We start from the raw sequence: 20,405 nt of genomic DNA, 5'->3' as shown, positions 1-20,405 counted from the left end.
AATGTGGAGCCCACTTTTTTGGCTAGCATGGCTGCCCACCAAGCCCAAGGATCCTCTTGTTTTCATTTTTCCTCACTCTTCACCAGTGGAATTGCAAATGGTGTCACCTTGCCCAGCCTTTACATGGGTGCTAGACATCAAAGCTCAGGCCCTTGTTGCTTGCACAACAAGGGCTTTGTCATCTCCCCAGTTTGGTGTATTCTTTTTTTATTTTTAATTTTTATTAATTACAGTTTATTCACTTTGTATCCCAGCCCCCTCTCTCACCCCCTCCCAATCCCACTCTCCTTCCCTCTTCTTCTCCTATGCCCCTTCCCCAGACCAATAATAGGGGAGGTCCTCCTCCCCTTCCATCTGACCCTAGTCTATCAGGTCTCATCAGGACTGGCTTCTTTGTCTTCTGTGGATTGGTAAGGCTGCTCCCCCCCCTCAAGGGGAGGTGATCAAAGAGCCAGCCACTGAGTTTATGTCCGAGACAGTCCCTATCCCATTACTAGGGAACCCTCTTGGAGACTGAGCTGCCATGGGCTACATCTGTGCAGAGGTTCGAAGGTTATCTCCATGCATGGACCTTGATTGGAGTATCAGTCCCAGAAAAGACCCCTGTGCCCAGAGTTTTTGGTTCTGTTGCTCTCCTTGTGGAGTTCCTGTCCCACTCCAGGTCTTTCTATCTCCCCCTTCTTTCATAAGATTCTGCCCAAAGTTTGGCTATGAGTCTCAGCATATGTTTCGATATCCTGCTGGATGGAATCTTCCAGAGGCCCTCTGTGGTAGGCTCCTGTCCTGTTCCCCATTTTCTCCATCTTCTGATGTCGATAGCAAGGTATTTTAGTAGGAAAAGATGCCTGCCAGCAAGCATGATGACCTGAGTTCCATCCCCCAAACCCATATAGTAGAGGGAGAGAACCCACTCCCTAAAATTATCATCTGGCACCTACACTCGCTCTGTGACAAGCGCATGCATGCTCATGCCCTCGTGTATACACACGCACGCACGCGAGTGCGCACTCACACACACATGCAAGATGAATAAATAAATATAATGAAGAAGCTAGACATAATATAAATGTAATAATTTGTTGACAGGAAACCAGCAGGTTTTGTTTTTGTTTTCTTAGAAAACTTGGCTTACAAAAATAAAACAAAATTAAAAATAAAAGGTATGCAGAAGACTGGAGTAGCTTTGGGGCTTAGCCACTTACAGATGTACTGCTATCAGAAAATATCCTCCACCAAATCTTTCTTTGCTATATGTGAGATATGTCATCCTTTTCCTGAAAGAACCAAGTTAAGTTAAATCTGTAGAAAGGCCCAAAGAGACCTCTAATTCAAATTGGCTTCAGGAAGCAGGCAATTCAAGATTTATCACCCATTCAGCTGAAAAAACATAATTCTAGCCACAAGCCTTAGTGAAGTTTTTCCTGTATTTTAGCATAGTGAGTTTCTGTTTGCAACATTCCCCTTGGTCTTGTAGCGCTTTTCTTTATTCCCAAGACAACTAAAATAATTGGTGCTACCCTTATGCACAAACTATTCAGCTTAAAGGAATTAAACAGGCTAAATGAGATGGGCTAGTGAGACCAGCTTTGGGGGAGGATGAATCAATATTGCTTTTGCTTCCCCTGGAGACATAGAATGGTGCTATACATGTCCCAGATGCGACTGTTTCTGCCTAACATCTGTTGGTGCATTTTATTAAAGTAATGAACTAGCATGTGTCTGAGAGGCTGAAAGAATGAATTAAAGTTTTCATTTTGAAGCCTGGTTTAGTGGCACGTACCTGTAAGACTAGCTCTTGGGAGGCAGAGACAGGAGGATCACCACAATTCAAAATTCACCACAATTTCAAGACCAACCTGGTCTATCTAGCAAATTCCAGGCCAGCCAAGGCCACATAGAGGACCCTGTATCAAAAAGCAAGCCCTTTCGCCTGTCTGAGGGGTACTATGTCAGTAAGTAAGAAAAAGTTCCTGACAAAAGGTGACAAGAAGGGGGCCAAGAAGAAATTGGTTAATCCATTTCCTTCCTTCCTTCTTTCCTTTCCTTAATTTCTCTCTCTCTTTTCTGGAGACAAGGTTTCTCTGTGTAGCCCTGGCCATCCTGGAATTTGCTCTATAGACCAGGCTGGCCTCATCTGCTTGCCTTTGCCTCTGGATTGCAAGTGTATGGATTAAAGACATATAACACCACTGCCCTGGGTTTTTGGCTTTGTTTTGGTCTTGGTTTTGCTTTCTTTTTTGTTTTTGTTTTTAAGACAGGCCCTCACTATGTATCCCTGGATGTCCCTGGCAAGATCCCGTGTAAACCAGGCTGGCCTGGAACTCACAGCGATCTGACTGCCTCTGCCTCCCTGAGTGCTAGAATTACAGGCATGTTCCACCTCAGCTGGTTCAACTGATTCATTCTCTAAGAAAGATTAGTTTGCTGTGAAAATCCCAGCTATATTCAATATTGGAAACATTGGGAAAACAGTCGTCACAAGGACTCAGGGAACCAAAATTGCACGTGATAGCCATGAGCATCGTTTGTTTGAAGTGAGCCCTGCTGAGAGATGCATAAGTTGCATTTAGAAAATCCAAGCTAATTACGGAGGATGTCCAGGGCAAAAGCTGTCAGACTAATTTCTGCTGTTACCCTGAACATGGTCAGATTATGGTAGGCCATGATTGAAGCTCATGCTAACGTCAAGACATGAGATGGCTGTTTGCTCTGTCTCTTCTGCTGGTTTTATTGGGGGAGGGGTATGGGGGGGAAAGGCAACGACCAGATACACAAGATGTCCTGCATCAGCACCAGTATGTCTGCCAGATCTGGAAGATTATGGATGTCCTGGCTAGAGAAATGCACAAAATGACTACAAAGAAGTGGTCAATAAATTGATTGTAAACTGAACACAATGGCACACACCGTTAATTCTAGAGCCTGGGAGGCAGAAGCAGGTAGCTTTCTGGAAATGTGAGGCCAGCCTGGTTGACATAGGAGTTTGCAGACAGCCAGAACTACATAGTAAGACACTGTCCAAAACAAACAAACAAAAAAAAACAATATAATAATAATAATAATAATAATAATAATAATAATAATAATAATAAATTGATAGCAGACAACACTGCGAAAGAAATAGAAAGGCTTGCCAGTCCATTTATCCTCTTCACAATGTCTTCATTAGAAAAGTAAAAATGCAAACCCAAGTTTGAATTAGGAAAACTCACCGAGCTCCGTGGTGAAGGTAGGAGTTCTGAGAAGGTTACTGGTGACAAGACAGGTGCTAAAGTTGAAGGAGCCAATGGATATGAACCACCAGTCCAAGAATCTGTGTGAAATTCAGGTATTTCTTGGTGACATATAAAAAGTCCTATTTGTGATGGTTTGCTTCTGGGGGAAAGAAAGAGGAAGAAGAAGAAAGAAAAAAAGGAGGAAGGAAGGAAGGAGGGAGGGAGGGAAGGAAGGAAGGAAGGAAGGAAGGAAGGAAGGAAGGAAGGAAGGAAGGAAGGAAGGAAGGAAATAGCCAGGTGGTCAGGTGGTGGCAGCCGTGGTGCTGGCACGCACCTTTAATCCCAGCACTCAGGAGGCAGAGGCAGGCAGATCTCTGAGTTCAGAGTGAGTTCCAAGACAGCAGAGCTACACAGAGAAACCCTGTCTCAAAACACAAACAAATAAATAGATAATCAACTACATAGTGAGACCTTGTCTTGGGAAAAAAGAAAAAAGAATGGAAGGAAGGAAATCTTTGGGTTGTTTACTTCCTGAGCTTAAGGACCTTCTCTGCGGGATGGAATGTCTCACCTCCCTAAAATCAGCCTGTTTTTTCACCTCCTTAACAAGCTTTCCTCCAAGATGGAAGGTTTATAATCTCAGAAGAAGCTGCTGTTTAACCTGGGGCCCTCAAATTCTGTTACTTGTTGGAAGCATACAGCTTAGTTTCCAGACTTCATCCTCCAGGCTCCCTCAGCACCACACGTACCTGTTACACACTTCGGAGTTTGTGCTAGACTCCCCATAGTCCCACAGTATTTGAAGATTTGGTCCCAGTTGGCAGCACTGTTTGGGGAGGTTTAGGAGGTTTGGCCTTGTTGGAGGAAGGCTTGGAGAAAGCCTACTGGAGGTAGGCTTTGAGAGTTAAAAAACTTATGTCATTCCTACTTCATTCTCCCTACTCTATCCTTGCTGCTCAAGATGTGATTCCTCAGCTTCCTGCTCCTGCTACCATGCCTCCAGCCCTCTAGAGTCATAAGTTCGAATAAACACATCCTTTTATAAGCTTTGGTTATGTTTTATCGAAGCAGTAGGAAAATAATATAGAAACCAATTTGACAGCATGGCTATTTAACACAACAGCGTTTACTTTAATGTTTTTAAACAGGGTCTCTTACTGAGTGTTGAGCTTGCCAACTGGCTAGAATGGTTAGCTAGTGAAGAGTTTAAGTTAGCCTGAATATAACTTCATTTTGAAATAAAGATCTTGACTGAGAACTGAATTCAGGTACCAGGAAATATTACAGAATGTAGACCTGGCAGAAAACAAAGTTAACTCTCCTAGCAACAGCCTCCAGGAAATATAACAGAATAAATGCTTCATAGAAAATAGAGACAAACTCCCTGGCAATAATCAATGGGTATCAGTTGAGAATCAGATGGGAAAATTCTCCCCAATGTTTCAGATATGGTTTAGAAAAATAGCCATTGTGATTATATGCCTTAGCTATTGTGATTGTGTGCCTCAGAAAAGGTCCCGCCCTGCTAAACTTCACCCAATTATGTAATGTCAAGGCTTGTGCTCCCCTGCTTGCTGCCATGGAAAACCCCTGCTCACAGACTTTTCCTTTAAAAATCCTGTTCACTCAGAGCTCAGGGTCCCACTTCTCTACTGCTGCGCCAGTGAAACTTGGGTCCTGAGTTCAATCGCTGTCGTAATAAAGCTCTCTTGCAATTGCATCGAGTCGTCTCCTGGTGGTCTCTGAGGGTCCCATGAACCTGGCATGACACTAGTAAGATCCAGGGATCCTCCTGTCTTTGCCTGCCCGAACTAGAGTTACACCATGATGGGTGTGTTGTTAGTTATTAATATTTATTATTATTTTATCTTTTAGTTAAACAGGGGTTATTCCTAAACCAGCTGTATACCCAAATCACCACACAGAGACTAGGATTTATTTAATTAACCTACAGCATAATGCTGGGTAATAGTTACTCCACCCTAAACCTCCGAGCCCACATAGTTTCCTCCCATTCAGATTTCCCACACTATACTTGCTTTTAGTCATATCTCAGGTCCGGTTCATCTCTCCTCATGGTTCCAAGTCCCATTCTGCTGATCTTTCCTCTCCGACTCAAACTCGATTCCTTCTCTTCTCCTCTGGACCAGGATGCCCCACCCTGTTCTCTCCATTTTGCAGCACTGGCTGGTTGTTTTATTGAAATTACAGAGAACAAATGGTGACATGTTTACACAAACTTGAGACACGTGATGCTTAGAATAAACACCACAATGCAATGCCCTGACTGAAACCATAGAGAAATCAGCATTTGAATGAACAAGGGTAAATTGGATACATTCCACAAGAACATCATACCAACATGGGTGCTGAGGCTCTAAACTCAGGTCCCTGATTGGGTAGCATATGCTTTCCCCCAGCTCTGCCTTTTTCTGTTTTCTTTCTCTTTCCCCTCTCCTCACTCTAGCTCTAACACACTCTCTGTTCTCATATTGCTGTGCCTCAGCATATCTTTTAGACTGACATCAGGGAAGGCCGGATCTGATGCTCACTCGGCAGAAGGAACAACCAGTTTAATAGGCTAGATTGAAGCCACTGTAAAATATGTTTCTGCCGAGAAAAAGACTTGTCCCTGTGAAGTTTAGTCTGCAGCGGCCTCTTTATGTATTTCACTTAGAGCTTTTTCTGTGCACAGTGCACTGTGTAAATGCATTGTTGCCTCTTACAAAAACGAGCTGAGCCTCGCTTACAAGTGGCCACCTGTTCAAGACAGGTTCCAATAAGACAGGAAAGCTGTATACAGCTGGGCTATGTCTGCACTTCGTTTCCAATTTCTGTATGTTATTTCCATTCCTCCAGCTATAAATACCACCTGCCTAAGTGGTGAAGCAGAACATTCAGAACCGTTTCTGGTCTAGACTGATACCTGATTTGAGAACTTGCAAATAAAGCCAATTAAAAAATCTGCAAAAAGGATCTTCGTTGCATTTTTTCCCCTTTAACATGGCCTCTGTAACATCTCAGATAAACGCAGCAAATACATGTCATATTTGACCATATGGTTTGGGGACTAGCTTTTATATGACTAGGATATTTGTCTTCGTTGGGATTTCTGTTGCTTCCAATGAACCACCATAACCAAAAAGCAAGTTGGAGAGCAGAGGGTTCATTTGGTTTACATTTACACACAGGCTCATCACAGAAGTCAGGACAGGATCCTGGAGGCAGGAGCTGATGCACAGGCCATGGAGGGGTGTCCTCTAGTGGCTTGCTTCCCGTGGTTTGCTCAGCCTGCTTTCTTATAGTTTCCAGGACCACCAGCCCAGGGGTGACACCACACACCCTGGGCTGGGCCGACTCCTATCAATCACTAAGAAAATGTCCCACAGGCTTGTCTACAGCCCAATCTCATCGAGGTTGCCTCCTTTCAGAAAATTCTAGTTTGTGTACAGAGGAATTTTCATTCATAACATGGCTGCTCTGGCAAGAGATAACATTCAAAGACCTTCTAGGCTGGAATACAGACATACCTTAATCCCAGGAAAAAGAGGCAAGCAGATCTCTGAGTTCAAGGCCAGCCTGGTATAGAGTAAGTTTCAGGTAAAGAAAAGCTTGGGTGCAAGCGTCGTGGTATAAACCTTTAATCCCAGTGCTCAAGAGAGAGAGGCTTGTAGATCTCTGGTTCTAGAAAGTTCTGTTCAGGCAGTTTGGTTGAGTCAGTGAATTGAGAGGCAGTGCAGTGGAACTGAGTTTGTGGCAGTTTTAACAGGAGAGTGTTATAGAGATAGGTTGAAGAGAGAACAAGCTAGACACAGGTGAAGACAGAATGAGCTAGAGAATGAGAAGGAGCCAGGAGATTAGAACAGATTGCTAGAGTTAATTTGAAGTAGAGCAATTTAGTCAGAGGCTGAGAGAGAAGCCACACTGAATCAGTCAGCTCAGAGAGGTGTTTGAGCCAGAACAGTTGAAGCAGGCAGCCAGGGTGAATAAAAGTTACTGTTATATTGGTATGTCAAGTTGATATAAGATTAGCCAGCACAGTATTCAACCACTGAATATACTTGTTACCCATCATGGTAAATGCTATGGTTAGGGACATGCACATTAAATTATATCTTTGCTGTTGCAAAATGGAAAGATGCACCTTTTTATTCCTTCTACTAATGTTTTCATTAGTATCTATAAATTCTAAGTCAATTAACAAAATAACATGATAAGGCCAGGGGGGCCTTATCATAAGAAGGTGAAAATTTTAAATGGTTATTAAGAAATAATAGATAAAGAAAATTATTAGATAAAGAAAATATTGATAAAGATGAAACTAAGAGGAAATAAAAAGTTATATGGCTTGTCCCAAGAGAGTGGAAATCTTTAGAGCATTATTAAGAATTAACTTAAGGCCTGGTGAGATGGCTCAGTGGTTAAGAACAATGGCAGCTTTTCAGAGGTCCTGAATTCAATTCCCAGCAACCATGTAACGGTTCATGACTATCTATAAAGGGATCTGATGCTCTCTTCTGGTGTGTAGGTGTACATTCAAACAGAGCACTCCCATATTTAAAAACATAAATAAATAAAAAATTGAAAAATAATTAACTTAAATGTCTGGGCATTACTTTTAATTCCAGCACTCAAAAGGCAGAGGCAGGCAGATCTCTGTGAGTCTGAGGGCCGCCTGATCTACAGAGTTTCATGACAGTCAGGTTCTACACAGAGAAACTCTGTCTCAAAAAGCCAACAATAACAGCGGCAACAACTAAATAGAAATCTGGGCACAGGGACAAATGCCTGTGAAACCATCACTTGGGAAGCAGAGGCAGGAATGTGAATGTTTTTATTTCCTCAGATGAGAGTATATGAGCATACCCAAGCTTTACTAATACATGGCGTGGACTGAGCCCAGGGCATCTCTATCTAACTATTCCAGGTGTAGGCCTCCATACAATCTAATCTTCTGCAAGCCCAGACTTGCAGGCTTCAGCTTTCAGCCTCCATCTGCTAACCTAGACCTAGAATGTTTTCAGCCTCCGAGATTTACTGCTAAATAAACTCACCCTTTCCAGTTCTTTCTGAATTCTAATTGGCTGGTTCAACTCAGCTGTTCTGGCTTAAAAATCCTCTCTGAGCTGACTGATACAAACTGGCTTCTCTCTGATTCTCACTGAATTGCTCTGCTTAGAAAAACTGCCTCTGAACTCCACAAATTGGATTGCACTCAAATGAACGGCATCAAACTGCCCTGAACTGCACTGAACTCCCGAGCTCTACTGTAATGTCTCCACAAAGTCTCATGCTCTCTCTCTCTCTCTCTCTCTCTCTCTCTCTCTCTGCGCTGCTCTCAAATAGCTTCTCTTTCCTGTCTGTTCTCATGAGAGTTGTGCATATCCTATCTCTGATTCATTCTGTTAAATCTTTGATTCATCAATGTGTCTGTCCTTTAATCATTGTTTGGGATTAAAGGTGTGTACTAAAGACCTGTTTATATTCCAGCCAGATGGATTAAAGTGTGTATTCCAGCCAGAGGGATTAAAAGTTTCCGTTCCAGCTAGATCTCACAGACCTAGGTCTTTGGATGTGATCCCTTGCCGTAATGGCCATGTTGCTGGATTAAAATTCCTCTACACAGCAAGACTCCTCCAAGACCTCACAATTAGTTCCTGGTCAGCCAGAAGCTACCAAACCTGAGCAAACCAAACAAACAAACAAATGGATTAGGTGAGATCATAGACCAATAACTAGTGTTACTACCTAGGAAATGGAGGTTTCCCTCTTTGGGTTCTTAGTTTTGTTAATAAAATAATTTAGAAATGAACTTGAGGAAAATTTTATAATAATTCGAGCACCAGGGCAGACAAACTGTAAATCTCATCAGAAAGAGGGAGATGAAGAAGAGAGAACACCATGACTTTAAGAAAGCAGGCAGGGGGCTGGCCCTGGCGGGTACGGCTGTGGGATACTAATGCTGACGGTCCCAGCATGGGAGAGCCAGTCCCGCCTTGCCTTGCCTCTTGCCAGCTGCCACTAGCAGAAGAGCTGGTTCCTACCCAGTGATTGGGCAAAGCAGGAGAGCTGGCCCTAGTGGTCCCCACAGAGGAGCTCTGGTGAGCTGAACAACACAGCCACCACCCAGGCTCAGATCCAGGATTGTCCCACCCCAACATCTAATCCATCTGTGAACAGCTGGATCTTGAGTAGGAGCTGGTCCTGCAGAAACAGAGCTGCAGCTCTCCATGACAAAGGGCAACAATAGGAGCCTTGATGATGATCCAGTATTGATAGTGTAGCAGAAGGCAGAGGCCTCAAACCACACCAATGACTCACTGCAATAAACATTTGCAAGTAAGGCTGTTTGGGCAAAAAGGTATACTGTGTGACACACTAAGGCACACCACAGCTTCCATGGGGAGAGGTTGGTTGTTTTGTTTTTTGTGCTATCTTTTTTCTCTTTTTTTGTTGCCTTCGTTTTTATTTTTTGCTTTCTGTTGGTGGGGAGGTTGCAAAGGCAGAGTGCAAATATGGAGGGATGAGGAGATGAATGGGAATGGAGTGCATAGTGTGAAATTTACAAAGAATAAGGAAAAGAAAGAAAGAAAGAAAGAAAGAAAGAAAGAAAGAAAGAAAGAAAGAAAGAAAGCAGACAGATTCAGTAACAGAGAGGAGCCATACTACCCAAGCAGCTATATGGCACAAAAGCATTGGGGCCTCCAGAGAAGAAAAATTAGAAAGTCCAAAGTGTCTGGGAAAGCATGCCCAGGCTTTGGCCAGCATTTGCGTTGGGGGAAAGAAAAAAAAATAAAAAATTATAGTTTTTTTGAGCAACTCAGAAAAGCTGGCAGGACACATGATGAAAGTTCTGCTGGAGACTGCGTGGGAGCAAGGAGATTATTTTATCTCATTAACGGGATAATCATTCTTTCCAATTTCCTAGCCTGCCTTTGGGTAAATCAATTTTCCTATTGGTGGACTCCTGGCCAGGTGATTGATTGACAGGCCCAGCTGGCTTAACTCTTAATCAAGGAGACAATACTATGTAATGCATTAATCTTTAAAATAGACCAGAATGCCATGTCTCTATCCAGGACCAAAGGTAGATTCCAGTCTTTGGACCAGAAGAAAATAGCTTTTCCTAGACACCTCCCCTTTCTCATATGGTATTTTAAAGCCAACGTTTACTTTCCTAGAGTTAATAGGGAAATGGGAGGTGGGGTCCACAGTTTCAGTGGCTTCAAAGGCTGCTGAAACAGTCCACCCTCAAGAGTTTAGACTATAAAATCGTTCAGGAGTCAGACCAGGAACCAGAGCACCCCAAATACTTCTTGCATTTTTGACCTCCAACATGATAAGACAAGGGACATTTCTAGCTTTTGGTCATGACAAGAATAGAACTGCTGTTTTCAGGGCTGTTGTAGGGTTCTGAACAAAGAGATGGCTCTGAGGCTTCTTCAGGAAAAAGCCATTAACATAAATGCACAAGCTCCAGAGAATTCTTGTTTGTAAGGAAAAGCAGCAAGCAAGCAGTACAGTAAAATGTGTTTTAAAATATGAACTGGGGGTTTTCCTTCCTGTCATCCATATGCCCTTACATACGTTGTGATGGGTGCTCTAGACCACCAAGTAAGCAGTGCTGGCTAGAAGGAGAGGAGGTAGAGACAGCGGGGCTTCTTGTGAAGTATGGTCAGTTTTCATGGATGCAGTGGGCACTCTCTGGCTTGCACGTAGCCTAGACTAGACACTGACTAGTCCACATGGCTGTCTTCTGTTTATCTTTCTCTTAGTCCTCTGGGGTTCCCTCCTCCTTCTGCTACAGAGTCTCTGCCCTAAACTGTGTGACTACTTCTATGTCCTGTCCATATCACTGGGTATGCTTAGCAAGCACAGGGCACATAATCCATAGTGCCAAGAGAGAAAAGGAGAGAATGGGAACTGGTATTGTTAGAACAAAGGAGTGGGGGTGGGGTGTATTTTGATTGGTAGAGCACTGGTGTAGCTTGCACCAAGAACTGGGTTCAATCATAGCACTGTATAAAAGTTGGTGTGGAGTTAACAAAATGTAACTAATAAGAAAAATTTAAAAAATAATAATAAAATTAATTAATTAATTAATTAAAAAAAAAGTTGGTGTGGTGGCAAGTACAAAAGTTGGTATGGTGGAATCACAACCATGGGGAGATGGGACAGGAAGACCAGAAGTTCAAGGTCATCCTCAGCTACATAGAAAATTCAATGTTAGCTCAGTCTACATGAGATTCTGTATTTAAAAAGAAAATAGATGAAGAAAGAAAAAAATATATACTGCAACACAGTCTTGAGGGGAGTCCAACAAGTTTCCTGTATTTACCAACTTGGAAATGTTTATCTGAGAAGAAAAGGTTATCATGAAAAATATGATCTGGAATTGCCCAGAGCAATAATCATGGACATTGCTCAGATGAAGACTGACAAGACTGGTGGGGTCCTTTGGCTCAGCTGCTCCGGAGAATCCAAAGCTTACATGCACAAGCGGGTTCAGTGGTCAGGGCTGGATAGGAAGAATAATAGAAGACTTGTCCATCTGGGAGCTCTGTTCACTGTGCCAACATCCACTGGTGACGCTCTGGCTTGGGTCACAATTCGTTTAGGAGAACAGAAAAGTGAGAGAGTTGACATGATAATAAAAAGTGGATGCTTACCAAGCTTTATATGATGAAATTGTGTTTTGTTTATTATATTAGTCAGTTTTATACTGCTGTGATAAGACACAATGACAAAGGCAACTTATGAAAGAATGTGTTTAATTGGGCTTATGCTACCTGAGGGTTAGAATCCAAGACAGTGGAACAAAGGCATGGCGGCAGGAATAGCCAGGGTCTCCCATCTCTAAATGCAAGTGGAAGACAGAGATACCCAACACATTGGGAAAAATGGCGTCAGTCTTTCAAAACCTCAAAGCCCATGTCCAGTGACATTCTTTCTACAATAAGGCCACATCTCTGACTCTTCCCTAAACAGGCATAAACTAGGGACCAAGTATTCGTGCCCAAGCCTTTGAGGGACACCTCATTCAAATCAGCACATTTACTTATATGTTTTATGAGAATAGATACTATTTCAGGCTGGAAAAAGATTTTCCCAACCTAGCACTGGAGAAGAGAAGCCTGGGTACCTACCCTTTATGAAGTTTTAATTGAATGTGATAGATATGAACCAGTAAAGTTGCTTAATGCCACAGTGTAGAATAACAGCTGCTGGCATGAACAAATTCTCCCTGTGGTAGACACACACACAAATCCAGGACTCAGGCTCATGGGAAAAGCCAGGAAGTGCTGCCCGACTATAGTGACTAGGGCTGGAGAATTCCCACTTGAGGGATATTTGTTACCTTGTCAGGAGATACTAATGAAAAATACTCCTCTGAATGAAAGAAATAGAATAATCTTATGCACTGAAGTGCCTGTTCTGTCTTGGGTGATGTCAGAGAATCAGTCTGATAGGGAAAACAGGGCCCAGAGGAGTTCTATTTAAAAAAAAAAAAAATTAAATGGTTTGCACAGAAATGTGCTCCTTGGCGAAGGCAAGGAGACCCATAAGCAGGGAGATTCTTTTCTGATTATACTGACTCTAGATCTGTGTGGGGGCCTGATGGGATTCTGCAAATAACTAACTGATGACAAGAAGCCTCTGGGCTTGTGTTTGGTAATGATATACAATGTGGAGTAACTTAGAGTAGCACATAGCCTGACTCCAACAGCTGGATTGAGAAATAAGGCTTTCAAATAGTTTACTAGACCTTAACCATCATTTCTGGAAACACCTTTAGCTCTATTTAATAAGAATTTAGGCTAAACAGGGACCAAAGAATAATTATAGATTCCTCAAATTGCAGTCCTTCGGAAAAAGTTATAGGGCCTGTATGATTTTCTTGGGATCTGACTCCCCTCTTACTAACTTATATCCTGTAGGCTGGTGGGAAATGTGAGGCTCTGATGGTTAATTCATCTCCTTAGCATTCCCTTCGTGGATTCCCTACTGGTTAGCACATGATTACAACAGTAGGCTGAATCTAATTTCCTAGCCTATACACCTCTCTTTGATGGAATTTTTATTTAGTAGACGCTAGGAGATTGACTTGACCTCTGATTCAGAATGCAGAGGTGAGGGCTGAGGGTCACAGCAGACCAATGGCTTCTGTTATTGACCTGTCATCAGAATGAGATCATGAGAAGTGGAGGGCCTTGAGGACTGCTGACACACAGTCAAGGAGAAGTGCAGGAAAGCAGGGCTCAGTGTAAGTTCTAGGGATTATTACTTGATAACTAAATCAGGGTGCCTAAAGCTAGACCCAGCTTTCTGTCCTCCAGGGGAGAGGAAAAGTGAGATGGCGCATAAGAGGAGGCTCAGTTTAGCTGATATGAGCTGATCCTGGCCAAGGGATGCTTCAATCTAGACTCTGGATCCTAAGTTACAAGTAGACTAAATCTGAAGACACAGGCAGGTCTGAGAATCGTGAGGAAGGATTAGGAAAAACACAGAACCTTCCAGGAGAAACAGAGATGTAGATCCAAACCAAAATTGCAAACAATGCCAAGAGACCAATCTGCAGCATCAAAAAAACATGAGGATAGCCAGGCACAGCGAATGCACCACGGTGAGGACGGCCTTCATTTGGACTCCACCTCTCTCCCATCCTCCGGTCTATTTCTGCTTACTCTCCTTTGTTGCTTCTCATCCTCTCTCCATGCCCTGAGTCTTGAAATGGCCCAGGATTTACTTTTGACTTTCCTCCTCTTCATTTATGCCCTTTCTCTGGGTGATCCTACTCATTTCTGTGGCTTTAAATAGCACCCAGTTAACATGTTGACATACCTTAATTCTCTCCCAACTCATGGACCACTCTACAAGTTTCATACTTACAGACCTTTCTTAATTCATCCCCAGCTACCACTATGACCATATTTATTTATCTAGCAAGTATTTCAAATGTCAAAATGCCTACAGGTGGGCCTGAAGATATAGCTCAATTGATAGAGCTCTTACCTAGTACACATGAGGCCACAGGTTTGATCCCTAGCAACCCATTAAACTGGATGTGATGGAGGGGGGAGGGATAGCGGTAATGCCATCCCTTGAAAAGTAAAAGTAAGAAGAAGAGAAATTCAAGGTCATCTTTGGCTCCACAGAGAGTACAAGGCCAGCCTGGGATATACGAGACTCTCCCACCCCTGTCATTCTTCATCCGGCAGCAGTCTGGGATGTGGCTGTCTGTCAGCTTCCTGACAAAGAACAGAGGGAACCAGAGATCGCTCAGGAGGTTTCTCTCAGGAATGGCTAGAGTGCTTTAAGCCGAGGCCCATGCACTAGGCAAAGCTCTGGGTCTCACCAGGGGAAGGTGGAATAAGTTTTCCACTGGGTGTTACAGTTAGCTAGCTCTATTAAAATGAGATTGCTGATGACAGTGGAAGCTCAGGCGTTCTAAAGCCTATGATGATTCCAAAGTGTTACAGCTCCTTGGTTAAGCTGCATGGCAGAGGGTGCGGGCAGATGCCCGAAACCAGCCAGAAGGCAAATCAGGTGAGATGTAGGCCCCGGGTCCAGGCCTGGTGGGTAGTCCTGGAAGTGGTCAACACCCAGCTCATGGCACTTGGGCATGATGTGATGGGTGTCACTAGGCCAGCCAGCTTGGCCAGCATTCAGTGTCGAGGAGGGGAGTCCTCCCTCTCCTAAAAAAAATGACAAATCTCAAACGGCCATGGTGGAAAGCTGATGGTGTCATGCAGCAGGCAGCATCTTTATTTCATGAGAAATCAGGGATTTATAAACCTTGGCAGTGGGAGGGGTTTCTAGAGTAAATGTGTTCGATTTGCTGAGGTCAGGGGCCAGGGATACTTAATCTACATGTACCAAAAGCAGTCCTCTCCTAAGAGGTGGAAAGCAGTACTTAGTTACCCTAGGGGTTGGGGAAGAACTGCAGGTAAAGTCAAAGGTCACTGGTGGAAAACCAAGACACCAAGACATCTTATTCACATAAGTGGGCATTTCCAGGAATCCTCAGGTGCTTGCTGGGCAAGTTTCTTAGCAGGAAAGGGTCAGGCCTGTGATCTACTCTGAGGGCTGTGTGACCCTCCTTACAAGTTCTGAGGTTCCCAGATCAGGTGGAGAGAGGACCCTGGCTAAGAAAAGGGAACCCACCCTCATAGATTGAGCAGAGGCTATCCATAATTGTTAGACTTCAACCTTATCCAGCAGAGTTCCCGCAAGCCCCCCCCCCCCCAAAAAAAAAAAAAAAAACCCAAACAAAAACAAAACAAAACGCCTAAACCATCCAGGTGCAATGATGGTCACTCAGATGCTTGGAAGGGTAAGAAAGGCCAAGGACTGCTTGAGACAAGGAGTTGGACAAAAGCCAAGACCACAACATTGTCATGTCAAACAAGACAAACCACAGCTCACCACAGGGCAAAGCTGGATATCCTTTTTGAAATAGGAAGCACAAGATTTTGTTTCTTTTGTTTGATTCTTTTGTTTGTACTATCTGCTTGTATTATCTCTGTTGTACTTGCTTATTTATTTATTTATTTGGTTGGTTGGTTTTGAGACAGGGTTTCTCTGTGTAGCCCTGGATGTCCTGGACTTGATTTGTAGATTAGGCGGGCTTCAAACTCACATACATAAATGAATATTTAAAAAAAATTGGTTTACGAATAAAAATCTCAATAACTCAAAGAAAGATTTAAGATAGAACATAGATGCTATCCTCAAAAATGTCAGTATGTCCTTGGGTCCCCAGCCCCAGACCAAACGTGATGAGACTGATAAGAGTAAAGGCAGCAGGACCAACTCTTCCTGGATCACTATTGATTGCACACTGTGGGACAGCCTCTCTCACAGAGATCCAGTCGTGCCGTATTAGCTATAATCCTGGAAACTAGAGGGGTCGGAGGGAGATCCACGACGTGCAAGGCCTTATAAAGCGTGCGCTTATACCGAGTGCGCTTATCAAGTGTGCACTTACAAAGTATGTGCTCATCAAGTGTGTACGTCGTGCTCTCTGCTGAGTGTGTTTCTCTTCCAAACAACCCCCTGAGGAAGTCACTGCCATTATTTCCGTCTTGACATATTTCAATACTCTCCCGAATCATCACACAATAGCAAGGTGGAAAAATCCACACCCTTTCTTACTCTGTTTTAACTCACTTCTTACAGTTGGTGCTTGATATCTTGGGCATAACATTTGTGTTTAAATAGAAGAAGGAAAGCCGGGCTAAGCCGAATGGTGAGCACACCCATGGGCGTAGAAAAAACGAGGACTTTACAGCCGGATGGTGGTGGTGGAGCACACCTTTGATCCTTGGGAGGCAGAGGCAGGTGCATCTCTTGAGTCTGAGGCCAACCTGGTCTGCAGAGCAAGTTCCAGGACAGCCGGGGCTATCCAGAGAGACCGTCTCAGAGTGGGGAAAAAGATCACAACAATCCCAGCCTCACGGAACGTTCAATTTCCCACAAGCTTGTATGGATACAAAACACAATGGCAGTGACGCGCCCTTTCAAGCTCCCTGCCGGCCTGAGCTCTTACAAGGCATGTTCCGTAGAGTGTGGGGTGAGGTTCAGCGGTAGAGTACTTGCCTCCCATGCCCAAGACTGTGGGTTCAATCCCCAACACCACAACACCAACAGCAAAAGGAGTAAAGCCCATCCTGCATTTCGGACTGTTTCTTCCGCACGATTCGTTTTTGTTTGTGTACCTGCGTGCTTGTGCATGTCGACTGTGCGCAGGTATTTGCAGAAGCCAGGAGAGGCCGTCGGATCACGTGGTGCGGGACTTACAGGCAGCCTGACATGGGTGCAGGGACCGAACCCTCTCCAGCCTGCGGACCGTCTGCTACTCCAACACTAATAAACAAAGACAGGAGACTTGGTACTTGCAAAGGCTGAGAACAGAAACCGAGTGCTATAGGCGTACACTCTTCCAGGTTTACTATGTGTTATGCACTGATTTGTCACCTATGGCAGGACCTTAAAACAGATGTGTTTTAGAGGAGAAGCGGCTTATCTGTGGTGGCCGGGCCACAAGATAGCGTCCTCTGCTTGAGAGTGCAGAAGCCTTACAAGTTCCCTTTAAAGCTAGTTTTTGTTAGAGTAAAAGTTTCCCAAACGTCGCTTCAAATTAACTGGAACTGTGCTTCTTAATCTCTTGAGTTTTTAAAATTTCTGGCTTTTGAAAATTATTTTCATCTTCGGTAACACTCAAATTTTTTTCTGAGTAATTTTTATTGAATCTAAAGTAAAATATATCCCCGAAAATCGAGCTCTGATATGTAAATATTAACATTTACACAATTCCCATTTGCTCTTCCTCATCTGGAATTCAGATATCACATAGATTTCAGCAACACTTTTTTTTTTTTTTTGGTCTGCCATCTGCTTTCTCTTAAGTGAAACTTTAAAAAAATTAATTCTTTCAGGGCTTAACAATGGTAACAGGAGCTCAGAGTTCATCCCTGCCGCCGCCTGAAGCCAGGTGTGGCGGTGCCAGCCTGGGCTGATTGGCTTCTGTCAAGGCAGAGCCTCAAGTGGGAACTGGCTCCACTCTATTGCCCTGTGGGCGTGTCTGCGGCAGGGGAGTATAGGGGTGGGGATGGGGGAGGGGCTAATTGATGCAGGAGGGCCGCTCCCTGTGGATGGTGCCGCCCCTGGTCAGGTGGTCCGGGGTTGTATAAAAAGGCAGGCAGAAGCAGGTCCTGGTGGCACACGCCTTTAGCCCCTACACCCAGGAGGCACACGCCTTTAGTCCCTACACCCAGGAGGCAGAGGGAAGCGGATCCCTGTGAGTTTGAGGCCAACCTGGTCTACAAAGCAAGTTCAGGAAAGCCAAGGCTACACAGAGAAACCCTGTCTCGAAAAGCCAAAAAAACAACAACACGGCTGAACAAGCCAGTAAACAGCATTCTGCCATGGTTTGTTTCTGCTTCAGTTCCTGCCTCCCTGTTCCTGCCTTAGCTTCCCACGATGATGGACCAAGCCAAACAAATCCTCCTCTTCCCCCAAGTTCCTTTTGATCAGTTTCTTATTACAGCAACAGAGAAGCAAACAAGAGCCGTAATCTCATCCCTAAAGAGGTAGAAGCAGGGGTGTTCAAGAGCGCCCACTGCCACAGAGTGAGTTTGAAACCATCAAAAACAATATAACACGAAACCCAACAAAACAACCTTAAATTATTCTTTCAAATCACATGTAAATATTGAAAATAATTTCAGTTTAATGATGCACAGCTAAAGACAATTTCCCACACTAGTCCTACATGAATTACACTCATTTTCAATTACATTTAATGTTTTTTATTTTCAAAAACTTAAATACATCTACCATATTTATTATCATTATTTTCTGTGTGTGTGTGTGTGTGTGTGTGTGCATTTGTGCATGTGTGCATGCTGTGGCAGGTGTGTGGAGGTCATAGGACAGCTTTCCAGAGCCAGTTCTCTCTTTCTGCCAAGTGTGCCCTGGCAATTGAACTTCGATTGTCAGGTTTGGTGGCATATGTCATGACCCACTGAGCCAATTTACCAGTCTTTAAATTTTGTTGTTCTGAGACAGGGTCTCCTAGAGTCCATGCAGGTCTTGAACTCACGATATTGCTGAGGATGTCTTTGAACTCCAAGTGTTTCTTGCTTCCAGTTTTAAGTGCTGAGATCACAGATACATGCTCTCATGCCAGGCTTATTCTCAAAAACTTTAAACTTGTTGCTGGGAAAACACTTCTCTTAATAAATGCTTTAGTTTGAGGATAATATTGAAAACAAAAATATTTACACATAAAATCCAGTAATTTCTTTTTTAAAGGGACATTATCTAAAAACAGTTAAAGGGTTGTTTGATTTTGATTTGTTTTGTTTCTTTTTTTATACTTGTGATTCTGTTTTTTTGGTTTGTGCTTTTGGTACATTTGTATGATAAGGTAAAAAACGTTTAAATAGTCCAGTTAGACAGTTTTAATAGAGAAGAACAATCCACAATAATTAATTATGCTGCAGAGACACATTTGCATACATTCATACAAATGACTGGCAAGGAAAATTAATTTGCTAAAACTACAATAATTGTTCAGAGTCTGAGAAAAGCCCAGAAGATCCTCTCCCTGCCTCCCCTCTCTTGCTAAGTATTGTGTGTATGTATGTATGTGTGCATGTAGTTTATACATGTATTTATGTGGTACATGCATGCACTCATGTGGTATACATATGTAGTATGTATATGTACACAGTGTATTATGCATGTGTGTTTGTAGTGTCTATATGTAGTGTCCGTATGCTTGCATGTTTGAAGTGTATGTATGTATGTAGTGTGTGTTTGTGTTTGCAGTGTATGTATGTAGATGCGGTACATGCCATGGCAAGTGTGTGACAGCTGGAACAACTTTTGGGGGTATGTTCTCTTATCCCAAACTTTTAAAATTTTATTGTTATTTTTGTGAGTGTAATTTAATTCCATTTCTATCTCCCCTTTTATCCCTCCAAACCCTTCCACATGCCCTTTCCCTCCTTCAAATTTGTGGCCTCTTTTTTTTTTTTTTTGTTAATTATTATTGTATGTATTTGTATATACAGATAATTTCTAAATATAGGCTGTTTAGTCTGTATAATGTTCCGTGTGTGTGTGTGTGTGTGTGTGTGTGTCTTCAGCGCTGGTGCTCGGCACTGGACAACCACTTGGTGTGCTCTTCCCTGGGGAGGACACCTCCCGCTCCCAGGTTTACTCAGTTCCCGTGGTTCTTTGTGTATGGCTGAGGTCTCACGGACTTTTCTCCATCCAGTTTGGCATGTTTGCTGCCCCCACCTTGTTTTTGTTATTTCTGCTGCCATGCTTCGCACATGTTCTTCTGCCCAATCTCCTGTCCCCTCCTCCTACCTCGCCATAGGAGTACTGGGATGACAGACCTGAGCCAGTGCACCTGGCTTTCTCACAGGGATTGACTTTACTTCCTGGTCCCATGCCTTTCTCTATAAGAAATTATATGTAGGGAATGCTCAAGGAGCACCTAAGAAGGGCTACCCAAATGCCATGTATGTCTAGGAGTGATTTCATCTCTTTAACTTCCTGTGAATGTGTCCTAAAGGATTCATTGCATTCTGGACACTCTTCTAGGCACTGGGAAGAAAACTAATAAGATGGACCCATGAAGTCCTCCTTCAAAGCTTCCAGTATGTTGTAGATTAA

General features: G+C 43.3%; 1 pseudogene; it reads left to right on the top strand.

The window, feature by feature from the left end:
• Nucleotides 1–1,946: 1,946 nt before the first annotated feature.
• Nucleotides 1,947–3,321, top strand: LOC129689461 (40S ribosomal protein S3a-like; annotated as a pseudogene).
• The last annotated feature ends 17,084 nt before the right edge of the window (nucleotides 3,322–20,405 follow it).

The sequence above is a fragment of the Psammomys obesus genome, unplaced genomic scaffold (genome assembly GCF_907164565.1).
Source record: "Psammomys obesus unplaced genomic scaffold, mPsaObe1.curated_primary_1811, whole genome shotgun sequence".
In the NCBI taxonomy this organism is placed as follows: domain Eukaryota; kingdom Metazoa; phylum Chordata; class Mammalia; order Rodentia; family Muridae; genus Psammomys; species Psammomys obesus.
The sequence above is the reverse complement of the archived record's forward strand: the minus strand, read 5'-3'. Positions and strand labels throughout refer to the sequence as shown.